The sequence below is a fragment of the Anolis sagrei genome, chromosome 4 (assembly GCF_037176765.1).
Source record: "Anolis sagrei isolate rAnoSag1 chromosome 4, rAnoSag1.mat, whole genome shotgun sequence".
Classification (NCBI taxonomy): Eukaryota; Metazoa; Chordata; class Lepidosauria; order Squamata; family Dactyloidae; genus Anolis; species Anolis sagrei.
Genome location: NC_090024.1, coordinates 215,091,834 through 215,106,478, shown reverse-complemented (window position 1 = coordinate 215,106,478; position 14,645 = coordinate 215,091,834). Strand labels below are relative to the sequence as shown.

Genomic DNA, 14,645 nt, shown 5'->3' with positions numbered 1-14,645 from the left:
GAAATACAATATTCCTGTTTCTTGGTAGGGGGTTGGACTGGATGGGCCATGAGGTCTCTTCCAACTTTTTGATTCTATTATTCTACATGCTGAAACTTGTGTGTTCAACACACTGCCATTTACTAATATGGGTCATGATCATCCACATTTTTTTTGTATCTGTGCAGGTCCCAGAACAAAATCACAATGAATCCAATATAGAATATATATATTCTATAGGCAAATCCATCAAAGAAAGGGGAAAAAGAAAAGCCCTTATACTTTATTTCAGAGAGTTCTTACAGCTGGTCCCTATAGGAATAGAAACAATATTCGAAGTTATTTGAAAAACTGACACAAAACACGAATTCCCACACTGGAAATACTGTTTTCTATGCAAATCAATCATGCACAAAATTTGTATTGGAAAAAGTCCCAAATTAGAATATTTTCTGCACAAAAAATGATTTTCTGCATAGAAAATGCTGTCTTCTGTCTTCTTGTGTGCAAATTGTGTGTGCAAATTGCTTAGAATGTCCTGAATTTTGAATAGACTTCAAAAGACTTCCTCACAATGGGATGAAAATTAGTTTAAAATGTCCATTGCTTCCTTTTGAGAAGAAAATTACAGAAAAAACTGCATCCCTTTCTATACATGAGAATTGTCCTTCAACCACCATTAGCTGCCCCAACTTAAAAAGGCAAAAATAAAGACTCCATCTTCTTTGACCTAAGAATAGCAATATCTGCATCCAACATGCACAGAAAAATGCATGTTTGAGCATGCATGCAAAATCAAGGGAGGACTAGATATCCTGGCCTAACTGTCTGTTCATATGTCTGTAACCTTTAACTGACTTATGGTTTGGATTTCTCCAGTGCTTCAAGCAGAACACCATACTGCATATTGCTCTCCATGCCACTTTTTATCCAGCCTGTTTGCAAGTTAGCACACAAGTGAAAGTTTCAAAAGATTAGCCATAGCCAATAAAAGAACAGCCATATGCAAATCAAACCAAAGACAAAGCAAAGCAAACAATATAAAAGTGCACTCTGCATTCAAGAAAGGAAACAAGCAACACCATGGCAAGTTCTTTGCAAGATCTCTTTTTTACAAGCCTGGGCCTTATTTAATAGCAGACTGAAATCCTAACAAGCAAACACATAAATAAATCCCACAGAATCTCTCTCCCTCACCCAAACTATTATTCTAGTAACTTAATAAGAAAAAATGGACTCATGCCCAGAAGGACTGGGGTGGGGGTGGAGAGAAGGAATCCTCTCAAATTCTTTATATCAGATGGTTTTGCTTTTCAGTTTTGAACTGCTATTATTTATCTCAACATTGTACAGGTCTTTTAGGCAAGGTGAAGTGGCTGTCTTAAGCAGCAGAACTGGGATGTTATGAAAGGGCATCAGATATTTAGTTGCTGACTCCCCTTTTACTGTTGCTTTCTTCATACTAGCAGAAGAGGTGCCTATCAGATTTACTGCTTCACTTACCAGAGTACCTTATATGGGTTTGGGCACGATGAACACGGGGTACATTTATTTATTATTTATTTATACTTGTGTACAGCCCTTCTCAATCCCGAAGGGGGCTCAGGGCGGTTCACAGGGTATAGTCCAGGTGGTGCCATTTATTGCTCTATCTCTGGCCATATAAGAACGTAGGCTGGCCTTATTTACTCATGGCCAGTCATGCATATAACTTGTGTAAATACCTGCAAAGTATTACAAGTTGGCAAAAGTTAAATCTGCATAATATATCATATGTGCATATATTATACATGCTGAATCAAGACTTTCATGCTTTAGATTTCAATGTGTGATATTATTAACTAACCAAAAAATTGTAGATAACCAAATACTGACTGCTTTGTAATTGTTTTGGTGCCAAAGGAAACACCCAACTCTAACTATTTCTTAACTTACTTTCTGATCCTTATGAAAACTTTTCCACCCATGTTATTCTATTAATGTGGAGTGAGAGTGGGAGGAAAGGAGAGACTTCTTATGAAATTATGTTCCTACTGAGAATAAAGATTAAGATTTGTATTCAAAATATACTCACTGAGGGGCACATAATGGCTGGTATATTCCCCACCCACACCATTTATTTCTTTATTTATTAAGAAGTGCAGGTATGGATTTTAAGTCCACATAAAACAAAATTGGCAACCTGCACCAAAAATAAACCTTAAATATTTGAGCCTCCGAAGGGATGTACCTTACAAAGAGAAGGGAGGGAGAGAAAACATTTGAAAGGAAAATTCTCCTCTCTGCCAAACTCATGGTTGAAGGCCTTCCCACGGAAATAGTTACAGGAGACAGATTGCTGACAGAAAACATTGCCTACCAAAGGAGGTATTGCTTGCTAGGACTGTGTAGGGATTGGAGGATGAAAATGTAATACCACCATTAAAGTATGCCTTCCAGAAAAAGGAGGCTGGAATGCGACAAAATGTTCTAATATGAAACCAGCAGTACTATTCTATGTACATCTGTTTAGAAATAAGCCCTACTGAGTTGAGTGGGAGTAACCCAAAGCAATTCTCTCTAGGACTTTGAGGGTTCTCATTCATGGGTAAGTCTTGGTTTACTTGACAGCAGTTAACAACAAATTTGCTTATATTTGCTCAGAGATTGTTGATATCTATTTGTGTTTCCTGTGGTATCATCCAATTAATAACAATGGAAATGATTTCTGCATGCTCAAGGTAGTTATCAGTTATATCCACTAGCATTTCCTATTTCCATTCAACTACACTCAAAATACAAACTACAAGTGCAACAAATTTAGGATAAATTTATTATTATTTATTTATTTGCCATATTTATGCTCCGCCTTTCTCTACCCCAGCAGGGGGACTCAGGGCAGCTTACAATGGCACGTACACAGTGCTTCAAAACAACAAATTCACCTAAAATTGTTTAAAAATACAACATATTAGACATGATTAAAATACATTCAAAGTTAAAAACATGCCATCCAGAGTTCAAGGTCTAAGGCCATTCCAAGGACAGATTGCACATAATTCAATATTTGGAATACTGCATTGCCCTAATTTTTCAAAGGCTGCTCCCAGAGCCAGGCTTTGACACTCTTCCTGAAGTATAGAAGGGAGGGAGTTGATATGATGTTGCTAGGGAGGGAGTTCCATAACTGAGGGGCCACCAGTCATACTTTTGAGGCAGGCAGGACCTCCCCAGATGATCTTAGTCTCCAAGCTGGTTCATAGGGGAAGACACATTTGGACAGGTAGTCTGGACCAGAACTATTTAGAGCTTTATAGGCTAAAGTCAGCATTTTGAATTGTGCTTAGTAGCAGACTGGCAGCCAGTAGATGTGACACAACAGGGGAGTAATCTATATGGGATGTAACCAGAGCATGGACCACAATGGCCAGGTCAGACTTCCCAAGATACGGACACAGCTGGTGCACAGCTGGCCACCGCTGAAACCTGAGGTTTCAGGTTCAGCAATGAGTCCAGGAGAACTCCCAAGCTGCGAACCTGTGCCTTCAGGGGGAGTGTAACCCCATCCAGCATAGGCTGTAACCCAATGCCCTGTTCGGCCTTTCGACTGACCAGGAGGACCTCTGTCTTGCCTGGATTCAATTTCATCCAGATTGTCATAGATGCCAAGCACCAGTTCAGGACCTGAACAGCCTCCTTAGTAGCAGGTGGAAAGGAGTGATAGAGTTGAATGTCATCTGCGTACAGATGATATCAAACTCCAAAACTCCAGATGATCTCTCCTATCGGCTTCATGTAACAACATTAAACCACATGGGAGACAGTATTGAACCCTGCTGGACCCCACAGGACAATGGCTTTGGGGCTAAGCAGGTGTCCCCCATTAACAACTTCTGGAAACAACTCTCCAGAAAGGACCAGAGCCACTGCAGAAAAGTACCCTCAAGACCCATTCCCACACAGTGGGTATACCATTGTCTATGTTATTGAGGGCTGCTGAGAGATCCAGCAGAACCAACAGAGTCACACTCCCCTTGTCCACTTCCCAGCATAGATCATCCACTAATGTGACGAAGGCTGTCTCAGTTCCATGTCCCACCCTAAAGCCAGACTGTGCAGAATCAAGATAATCTGTGTCTTCCAAAAACACCTGGAGTTGCAAGGCTACCACATGTTCTGGGACTTTGCTCAAGAAGGGGAGATTGGAAACTGGCTGAAAGTTGATGAATTGAGGGGGGTCCAGTGATGGTTTCTTCAACCATCACTGTTTTATAACAACCTGTTTTAAACTGGCTGGAATGTCATCTTCCTGCAAGGAGGCATTAACCACCACCTTCACCTACTTTGCCAAACCGCCTCTGGCTTCCTTTATCAGACAGGATGGACAATGGTCTAGGATGCATGTGGTTGTCCTTGCTTGTCCAAGTATCTTGTCCATATCCTCAAGCTGCACTAATTGAAATGAATCCATTAAAATCGGACAAGCGGGTACTCATGTTACATCCTCAGAGACTGCTGTTAACATGGTGTCCAGGTCAGAATGGATCAAAGTGACTTTGTCCAAAAAGGACTGGGCAAATGCTTCACAGTAGGCCACCAAGTTGTCAGGGACCCCGTGTTGAGAGGAAGGGTTTAACAACCCACTGACAACTTGAAACAGCTTTGCCAGACGGTTCCTTACAGATGCAGTATTAGCTGCATAGAAATATTTCTGTGCCGCTTCTATTGCCACAGTGTATACCCTTCGGAAGACACACAACCATATTCGATTTGACCAGCTAGGCTCTGAATGCCACACATACTGTAGTCTCCTCCTCCTTCACTTCATCGCTGCCAGCTCTTTATTAAACCAAGGAGATGGTTTAGCTTGGCTACTTGAGAAGTGATGTTCTGGAGCAATCATGTCTACTAACCTAGTCATCTCCCTATTCCAGAGAGAGACCAGAGCATCAACTGGACCACCTACCAAGATGGCGGGAAATTCCCCAAGAGCTGAATCCATCCAGATCCATAATCCTCCTGGGGTGGACCATCTTAATAGGTCCTCCATCCCTGCACAGGTTGGGGGTGTAGAAAGCCTAAACTTGATCAAGTGATGGTTGGTCCATGGCAACAGAGTGATGGTCAGCTCCTCCACACTGCCACCTTCCTCTCATCCCTGGCAGAAAACCAAAGCTTGTATGTGTCCAGCCCTTTGAGTAGGGCCAGATAGATACCCATTTGGATAGCTCCATGGTTGCCATGGAGGCCATGAAATCCTGAGCCACTCTTGACAGGGTGGTCTCAGAGTGGATGTTGAAGCACGAGCCGTTGTGACTCCAACACTAGGTCTGAGACCATCCCAGATAGCTCAGGCAGGGAGACTGTAGTGCAGTGGGGTGGTCGGTACACTAAAAGAATATCTATTCTGTCCCTGTCTCCTACCCTCAGGTGGACTGGACACATTCAAAGGTGGTTGACTGCGGGATGGTCAGGGAGATGGAATCCTTATAGACCACTGCAACCCTACCTCCCCATCCCCAGATCTGGGTTGGTGCTGCAAGGAGTAGCCTCATTCAAATAGGTCTCTGTTATGCTCACCAGGTCTGTTGTGTTGTACGTGTCTACACTGCTCTATAATCCAGTTCTAAGAAGATAATCTGGATTTTATATTGCAGTGTAGAAGGGGCCTTAGTTATTAGGAATCAATAAGCAGTTATTAGAAATTAATTAAGCATGAATAATTATTTTTTAGTTAATTACTTTCAAGTTTCTTAATGAGCATATAAAGTAAGATGGTAACAACGGGGGGAAGTGAAAGGAGGAAGGAGAAGCTGGAACATTTTAAAAGTAGCTGAAAAGTAGGGTAACAAAGGGTTAAGCGGGACTATTCCTGCCAAATCAAGACAGTTGGTGGGAATGGAGGGTGGAAGTTCCGGAGGAAGAGTGAAATGTTACTACTGCCCCACTTCAGTATCTGCCATATAAAGCAATTGCTGTACCCTGCTTGAAATTCTGAAAAGGTTATTTAAATGAGAGCAGCATGCCATGCAATTCAGATTTTTAATTTCACAGGGCCTAATTATATGAAGCACTAATATACAAATATCTGTTTTTGTATAGCTTGCCTTTATCCGATGTTCACCACAGCATTTGAATCATGGATGACATATGACGCTGGTGATGTGGGTTGTTTATTATTATTATTATTATTGTTGTTGTTGTTGTTGTTGTTGTTGTTGTTGTTATTATTATTGTTATTATTATTATATTTTTAATCTGTCTGCCCCAAGATTCAAGGCAGGTTACAACATATTTTTAAGTCCAATAGATAAAAACATATAACCATTAAAAACACATTAAACACATAAAATATGATTGAAACGCACATTAAAATCATTCAAACCAATAAAATATCAATTCAAAATGTATAGTTTTAAATTGATTTGGGTAGGCCTGCCAGAAGAGATAGATCTTTTATTCTTTTTAAAGCCCAGGCAGCATGTTTAGCTGTCAAATTTCTTCCAGCAGGTTATTCCACAAGGATCCTTTAAAGCAAACAGTTCTCATTGATGCATTCAAGCACCCACACCTTGTCTGAATAGTTTTATTTTTCAGATTCCTCCATGTAATTGCACACATAGCTCCTGGAGCGGATCCTCCAGTGGTGCAATGAGTTAAATCCTTGTGCCGTCAGGACTGCAGATTGACAGGTCAGAGGTTTGAATCCAGGGAGAGCACAGATGAGCTCCCTCTGTCAGCTCCAGCTCCGCATGCAGGGACATGAGTGAAGCCTCTCACAAGGATGGTTTATTATTATATTGTATCAAAAGCATTGCATAAATTAGTATAAAACTGATAAAAATAGAAGGAGCACAGGCGGCTTAATGAATTTTGACCTGAAACTGGCAACAGCAATGACATTGTCTGTAGCCTCGAACAATTCTTCCTCTGTACATGAGGCATGGCATAGTGGACAAGCATACAACTGTGGAGTTGTCTGTTCTGCTCCACAGTCACACAAGGCATGAGATTCTTTTCAGTAGTGCCATTTTGTCAGGTTGTTTTTTGATCTGCCCACTCCATTTCTGAGTCAGTTTAGGGACTTCCAAGGGGCAACCCATTCTTGGTTTGCCCCTTGAGGAAGACCTTCGCAGGGGGCCATCCAGTTGGGATTTCCTGGTTTAGCTCCCCAGAGGGATACCCTTCCTGTTGCTGGGGGGATGCCAAGAGGAGTGTTAGTTCACATAAAGCTTTTGTTTGATTTGAGTCTACTGGGAGGAGGCTGGTAGCCATGTAGTGGATGGCTTTCATAGTGTTCAACCTTACTTCTCTCACATTTAGCAGCAACTTCCCATTGCAAATCGGGGGGGGGGGGAATGCCAGCTAGCTTGCAGAGTATATCAACAGGTGTAGGTTTAAGACATCCTGTGATTAATCTGTTCAAGCAGTGTTTCCTATATGCTCGTGATTGATCTAAGGTGACACCGAGATATTTAGGATGGAAACAGTGTTCAAGCTCTTGACCATCCAAGGTGACTTTCAATTTCCTGTTGGTTTCACGGTTGCATAGGTGGAAAACTCACACTTGTGTCTTGGCAGGGTTAGGTTTCAGGTGGTTATCTTTGCAGTAGCTGGAGAGATCTTTAAAGGCATTAGTAAGTTTGATTTCAACTGTTTCAAAGTCTTTGCTTGTGTTGTTAGGTCAATTAAAGCAGGGCAAATGCATTAAGATATGGATGTAAAAAGATTTGTGGCACAGGAAAAAAATTAAAATACATTTCCAACTCGATTTAAAATTGCACAGCTTACCTCTAAATCCCACTCAGCTCATTCCCAATATTTTAGCCAAGAATTAAATGAATTGAAGGGCAAGACCCTTATATACTTATGTATTGTGTATTTATGTATTGTATACTTATGTATTGTGTACTTTGAAACTATTGTTGTTCTTGAGTCGCCTAAGGGCTGAGAAGAGTGGTATACAAATGAAGTAAATAAATAAATAAATAAGGTCATCAGCATATATAAAGCTCTTTGTGAGTGGTGGTTTTGGCTGATTGTTAGTAAAGATATTAAACCTCCCTTCAATCCTTTTCCAGTATTCTTGCACTTGATCACATTCCCATATCATATGATTAAACACCCCTCTTTGTTCACAGCCATGCCAACACCTATCCTTGATCCCTGGTACAAAGCATGAAAGTTGTGCAGGAGTTCTGTACCATTTTTGTAACATTTTCCTTCTTGCTTCCCTTAATACATTATACTTTCCTTTTGCTATATTACTTATTTCCCTTTGGATGTCTTCCCTCTCAATTTCCATGTCCAACCTCCATGTTTTATTTCTTCTTTTACTGTTATAATTTGGTCGTACAGGATTGAAGGGGAAATCAATAAAATGTTAAATTTACAAATAGTAATAATTAATAGAAATATACTACATGCACAGATAGCAGGAGTGAAGAATATACAAAAGGAAAAATTGGTTGACAAATTAATCGCGTGTGCACAAATTATTTTAGTGAGGAGTTGGAAAGACAAAACAAAATGGACGCTGATTAATTAGTATAACTATATAGTTAATATGTTAAATGTGAAAATAACAAATTGCAAATGGAATAATATAGATAAAATTAAAGAGGTTACAATAACTAAGAGGATGTGGGAACCACTTAGCAATTATAGCGCAAGCATCACTGCCTAGCAATCTGGCCAGGGGCCCTTCTACACTAACACTATGGTGCAACTTGGAACTGCTTTGGTAGGAACCAGTTTCGGTGTATGGGTGATTAGGTTGACAGGTCTGGAACTGGAGTAAGGCCAAGAGGGTGATTACATTAAAATACAGAATCTGGTTTCAAATCGTTGTGCACCTTTTTTTGCCCATTTCCTGAAAGAGATGCGCATCAGCGCACCAAAGACAGATGGGATTTTTTAAAGTGATAGTTATGGGGACAATTAGCCTACCTCCCAGCCATGCATTTTTGGCAGCCTCCATTAGGAATTCTTTAATGTGCCTTAGCAGGGGCAGGTTTTGACAACGTAGTCTGCATTTTGCAAAGCCAATTTCACCCTGGATCTGGGATATATTTGAATCTGCTGTAGCACATTTTATGTCTTAACTTGGACTTCCCTGAGGCTTTTTAAATGTGCTGTATCCCCTGTAATGCATGTGGATTGGTGGCATGCGTTTTGTGGCTGCTATGGTTTTAAGTCATCTTGAAGCTGTATTATACTGTGAAACAACTATGGCATCAAACTACAATAACTCTATGATGTAAATACATCCTTGATAGAGCAAAAGTAGCTGGAGTTCTGAGGTCTACTTTTCTTATGTCACCTCCATTTCTCTACGTTTATAAAAGTGGGAAAGATAGAAATGGAAAGAAAATTCAATAATATTTGAAAAATCGTTGAAATACATCTTTTTCAAGAGGCAAGAAACTCTGACAAGAAGGGTCCTGGACTGACAAGACTTATTCTGCACAAAATTGCATGGGGTTTTTATGTGCAGTAAACAGCATTTTGTTTGTGGAAAATATTTCATTACATACAGGGCACTCTGGCGTGGGATGGTCCATTAGGTCACAAATGGTCAGAAGCGACTGAACAAATGAACAACAACAAAACATATTAATTCCTACACACACACACACAAAACTCATATTTTTCTGTGTAGAAATAAAATAGGGAATTGTTCTGTGTACAACTAGCGCACAATTGATTCGCTTAAAAAACAGCATTTTCTAATTTGGGAATTGCAAAAGTCAGGGAGCCTGGGGCCCAAAATCTGCCAAAAACACACACACACACACACACACACACACACTAGCCAAAACAGCATTTTTAAATTAAAAAAAACAATATCCTCCCAATTACAGTTTGTTTTTCATACAACAGCATTTTCTGTACAGGAATTAATAGTTCTGCATTGAAATACACAGAAAGCAGGTGTTTTTTATGGGGGAGGATTACATTGTGCAAATTTTACATATATCAAAGTCATGAATTGCAAATGATTTTCAAAAACTGTGGAGTTTTAAATTATTTTCTCACAGTGGGAAGAGCATTGCTGAAAATACTCATGGCTATCTTTTAGAAGAAATTTTGTGAAGAATCATATCCCTAGAGAAATACCTTTCTGCCTGCAATTTTGAATAACTCTTGATAGTCAATAGATGATTTTTAGATTGTATGGATCTAGAAATCTGGCACAGTACAAATCAACCTATTTTAATCAGCCAACAAAACAGTTTAGTTCTATACTGATGTCTTAAATGTTTGCTTACAGATAGCACTAAATCAAGTTAAAGCAACTCTCAATTCCCATGTAAACTGGGATTTAAGAGTGGAAAAAATTCTGTTACCTATTCGTTGGGTGGTACAAAAATGTAAAATTCCTATAGCTCTGCTTTTCTGGGCCAAGTCAAACAAGGATATTGTCCTTTTAATGTCTTAAAGGCTCTGTTTTCTTGTAATGCCAAATGCAATATTTTTTTGAAAACACTACACCAGAAGTTTCCCAGCTGAGAAAACAGGCTGGTGAAAAATGGTTTCAGAAAACGAAATAAACCATGCTAAAGCCATTCAGGGTGTGTGTATGATATGAACATCTGGATTGGAGTTATTAAATTACCTCTTTTTTTCTTTCCTTTTCTCACAGCTGTTCAAAAGAGTCCTGGGGGCAAAGAGACAGGTCAGTGATATTGTTGCACCTTTTTTTCTTCATTTTTCAAAAAATCTCTTTTCACCTAAGTAAATGATCCTGCGTACATATGTATTTAATAAGTAAGAGAAACACAATGAAAAATACTAAATCCTAATTCCTCTTACTTGTTGTGTGTGTATATGTGTTTGCAGAGGCGTGAAAGGAAAATAAACTCCAGATTTTAAATTCTCTCCAACAAAAAACGTATGGCTCTAATAAAATACTTCTTTCAGTACACGTGGGTGTTTTTAAATCAAAAGCAATATAGACGGTCTAGTTCTTTCCATGTCTTGAAAAGGGAATTATAGGAGGTTATTCCATTACAATTTGACAGAAAAGCAAAGTGGGAAATAAAAGTTTTGGGTTCACTGAATGGTGTCTTCCAAGAGTGCTGTAAAAGTATACATGTTTACATTTAACAAGCTTACATTTAATTTCAGGTTGCAGCTTTTCCCTAGCCTGATTGGCAGAGAATCTGAACAACAGTGGAAGGAATATACTGCTCCTTCCCAAAACAAAAAAGAAAGAAATGCTGAGGTATATAATTTTGGGGTTTTTTTCCCATTTAATGTGATTTTTTTTTTAAAAAAATCATTTTAAAAATGTTACTGTTGCTTAAACTTTTATGGCCTTTCTCAGATTTCCTCAGATAATTTTATAGGCTGCAGATCACTTGAATTCAAATCTAATTTTGCTATAAAGTATTAAACAAACATTCCAGTTAATTCAGGTGTGCTCTCACATTTTATATCCTGTTCTGAAGAGATTTTATACAGGGTTAAGTGATAACACAAATTCATCACACCGGTTCCATTAATTCTGGAAGCAATGATTCCCTCTTGAGATTTTTCAGCTTGCCCTTCTTTTTATCTAGGGCAGTGGTTCTCAACCTGTAGGTCCCCAGATATTTTGACCTTCAACTCCCAGAAATCCTAACAGCTGGTAAACTGGCTGGGATTTCTGGGAGTTGGAGGCCAAAACGCCTGGGGACCCACAGGTTGAGAACCACTGATCTAGGGGCTGAGAGCTTTCTTCAGCCATCTCAAAATCTGTCTAGGCCAAAACAGAAGTAGTTGAAACTATTAATATATATCCATTTATTGAATATAGTTTCCAGAAAAAGTAGTGATTTGGCAAAGAAGTCCAAATAAGGATTATGTCTAATAGTTAATATAGCATAGGTGACTTTTACTCCTATCCTGCACAGCTATTATTGCCACCATTATTTTTTTTCTTTCTCATCTCATTAACTCGTCTGTCACTATTTAAGTTTAACTTTGCCTCTAATTCCACTATCTTTCTCTGTCTAAACTCAAATGATTCACACCTCCTTCAATGTCCACTTCAACATCCATGGCATCCATGAGCTGCCAAGTTTGACCCACCACACCAAGTACAAGACGGAGCTCTGCCACACTTTCCACACATCGGCTTCTGAGGAGCACAAGGCTGTGGCGGGGGTTGAGAGGTTGCCCTCAAGTAAAGACCATACCTCCAACACAGCTTCAGCTTTGCTGGCTTCCCAAGTGCTGTTGCTGCCAATGGGCTGCTGGACAGCCCCACATCCATCACCCCTCTGCACATCCTGAGTGCTGGTTACTAGGCCTGTTTGATCAAGAAAAAATTTGTTTCTAAAATCGATTTGTAATTGGGGTGTTTTTTTGTTTCGATATTTAAAATATTTACAAAACTTTCCAAAAAAATGTTTTGTTATTTACGAAATTTCGTAAATATTTACAAAACATTTTGTAAGTGTGAATGTTGCAGTAATGGTCACCTTGATTAGCATTGAATGGCTTTCATTTCTCCCACCCTGGACATTCCATAGATATTAGATAACTCCATTTGCCTAGTTTCCAACAGACCTCTGAGGATGCCTGCCATAGATGTGGGCAAAATGTCAGGAGAGAATGCTTCTGGAACATGTCATACATACAGCCCTGAAAACTCACACAACCGGCCTCCGCGCGCCATCCGGCTCCGGCTCCTGCGCCCTCCTCCTCCTCCTCCTCCTCCTGACACTTCCTGCAACACAGCTGGGAGGAGGAGGAGGAGGAGGAGGGCGCAGGAGCCGAGCCGGATGGCGCGCGGAGGCCGGTTGTGAGCGCGCGCGCCATCCAATCGGCTCCGGCGTGCGCCCTCCTCCTCCTCCTCCTCCTCCCAGCTGTGTTGCAGGAAGTGTCAAGAGGAGGAGGAGGAGGAGGAGGAGGGCGCACGCCGGAGCCGATTGGATGGCGCGCGCTCACAACCGGCCTCCGCGCGCCATCCGGCTCGGCTCCTGCGCCCTCCTCCTCCTCCTCCTCCTCTTGACACTTCCTGCAACACAGCTGGGAGGAGGAGGAGGAGGAGGAGGGCGCAGGAGCCGAGCCGGATGGCGCACGGAGGCCGGTTGTGAGCGCGCGCGCGCCATCCAATCGGCTCCGGCGTGCGCCCTCCTCCTCCTCCTCCTCCTCCCAGCTGTGTTGCAGGAAGTGTCAGGAGGAGGAGGAGGAGGAGGAGGGCGCACGCAGGAGCCGGAGCCGATTGGATGGCGTGCGCGCGCTCACAACCGGCCTCCGCGCGCCATCCGGCTCGGCTCCTGCGCCCTCCTCCTCCTCCTCCTGACACTTCCTGCAACACAGCTGGGAGGAGGAGGAGGAGGAGGAGGGCGCAGGAGCCGAGCCGGATGGCACGCGGAGGCCGGTTGTGAGCGCGCGCGCGCCATCCAATCGGCTCTGGCGTGCGCCCTCCTCCTCCTCCTCCCAACTGTGTTGCAGGAAGTGTCAGGAGGAGGAGGAGGAGGAGGAGGGCGCACGCAGGAGCCGGAGCCGATTGGATGGTGCGCGCGCGCTCACAACCGGCCTCCGCGCGCCATCCGGCTCGGCTCCTACGCCCTCCTCCTCCTCCTCCTCCTCCTCCTCCTGACACTTCCTGCAACACAGCTGGGAGGAGGAGGAGGAGGGCGCAGGAGCCAAGCCGGATGGCGCGCGGAGGCCGGTTGTGAGCGCGCGCGCGCCATCCAATCGGCTCCTGCCACGGTGCACTGCTGGGGTGCTTGGGAGCGCCGGATTGGCTCCCAGGCACCAGCAGCACTCAGCAGCCTCCATCCCATTAACGACACGAGCTGAAGCTCGTAAAAAAAATGGGGCTGCTGTTTCGATATTTTTAAACCCTTCCGGGTTTGAAAATATGTTTTGAAATCGCGTCGGATATGGTAAAAATAACGATTTAATTACGAAATAACGAATTAACGAACGAAACCGCACAGGCCTACTGATTACCTTCTGGGCTCTCCCACACTGCCTACTTGTGTCAGCAATGCTTTCACCTTCTCCAGCCAAGAGCTGACTTCTCTCTTTGCTCCCAGCATGGGATATCAGTGTCAGGTAGGGGCTCACCCATTGCTTTTCTCCTTAGACCCATGTCTGAATCCCCCAATAAGTTTTCTCCTTAGACCCATGTCTGAATCCCCCAACCCCCCCCCCCCCCCCGACTACCTCTCTGACCAGGAGAGCTATCTCAGCAGCTCTAGCAGCAGCCACAGCGACTCGTTTTCACCCATCCTGGAAACCTCTGAGCATCTTGCCATCTTTAGAAGATTCTCCATCTCTGACAAGTAACCTGGTGATTTTCTTGACCTTTCCCCCACTATTCACAATGTTAAGCTTGTAATATATATCTCTCTTTGCATTTAAAGTTGAATGTGTTTAAGATCTAGTCACAGTATGCCTTGGTTTTTAAATCTGAATATGTTTGATGAATTTTAACTGAATTTTTAAATACTGTTTGTGTTTAATTCTATTTTAATGTTTGTAGATTTGTATATTTTAAATTGGATACCAATGCTTTTATGTCAAGTTGCTTTGAGCCCCCTTTGAGGAGATAACACGAGGAATAATAATAATAATAATAATAATAATAATAATAATAATAATAATAAATTTATTTGATTTTCTTAAGACACAGCATTAGACTGGTTTGTTTGCTGCTGTTCCTTCCCCTGCTCATTCTTCTCTTG

General features: G+C 41.9%; 1 pseudogene; it reads left to right on the top strand.

Annotated features, from left to right (window-relative positions):
- Positions 1 to 11,964: 11,964 nt before the first annotated feature.
- Positions 11,965 to 14,247, top strand: LOC132773357 (mRNA decay activator protein ZFP36L1-like; annotated as a pseudogene).
- Positions 14,248 to 14,645: the final 398 nt, after the last annotated feature.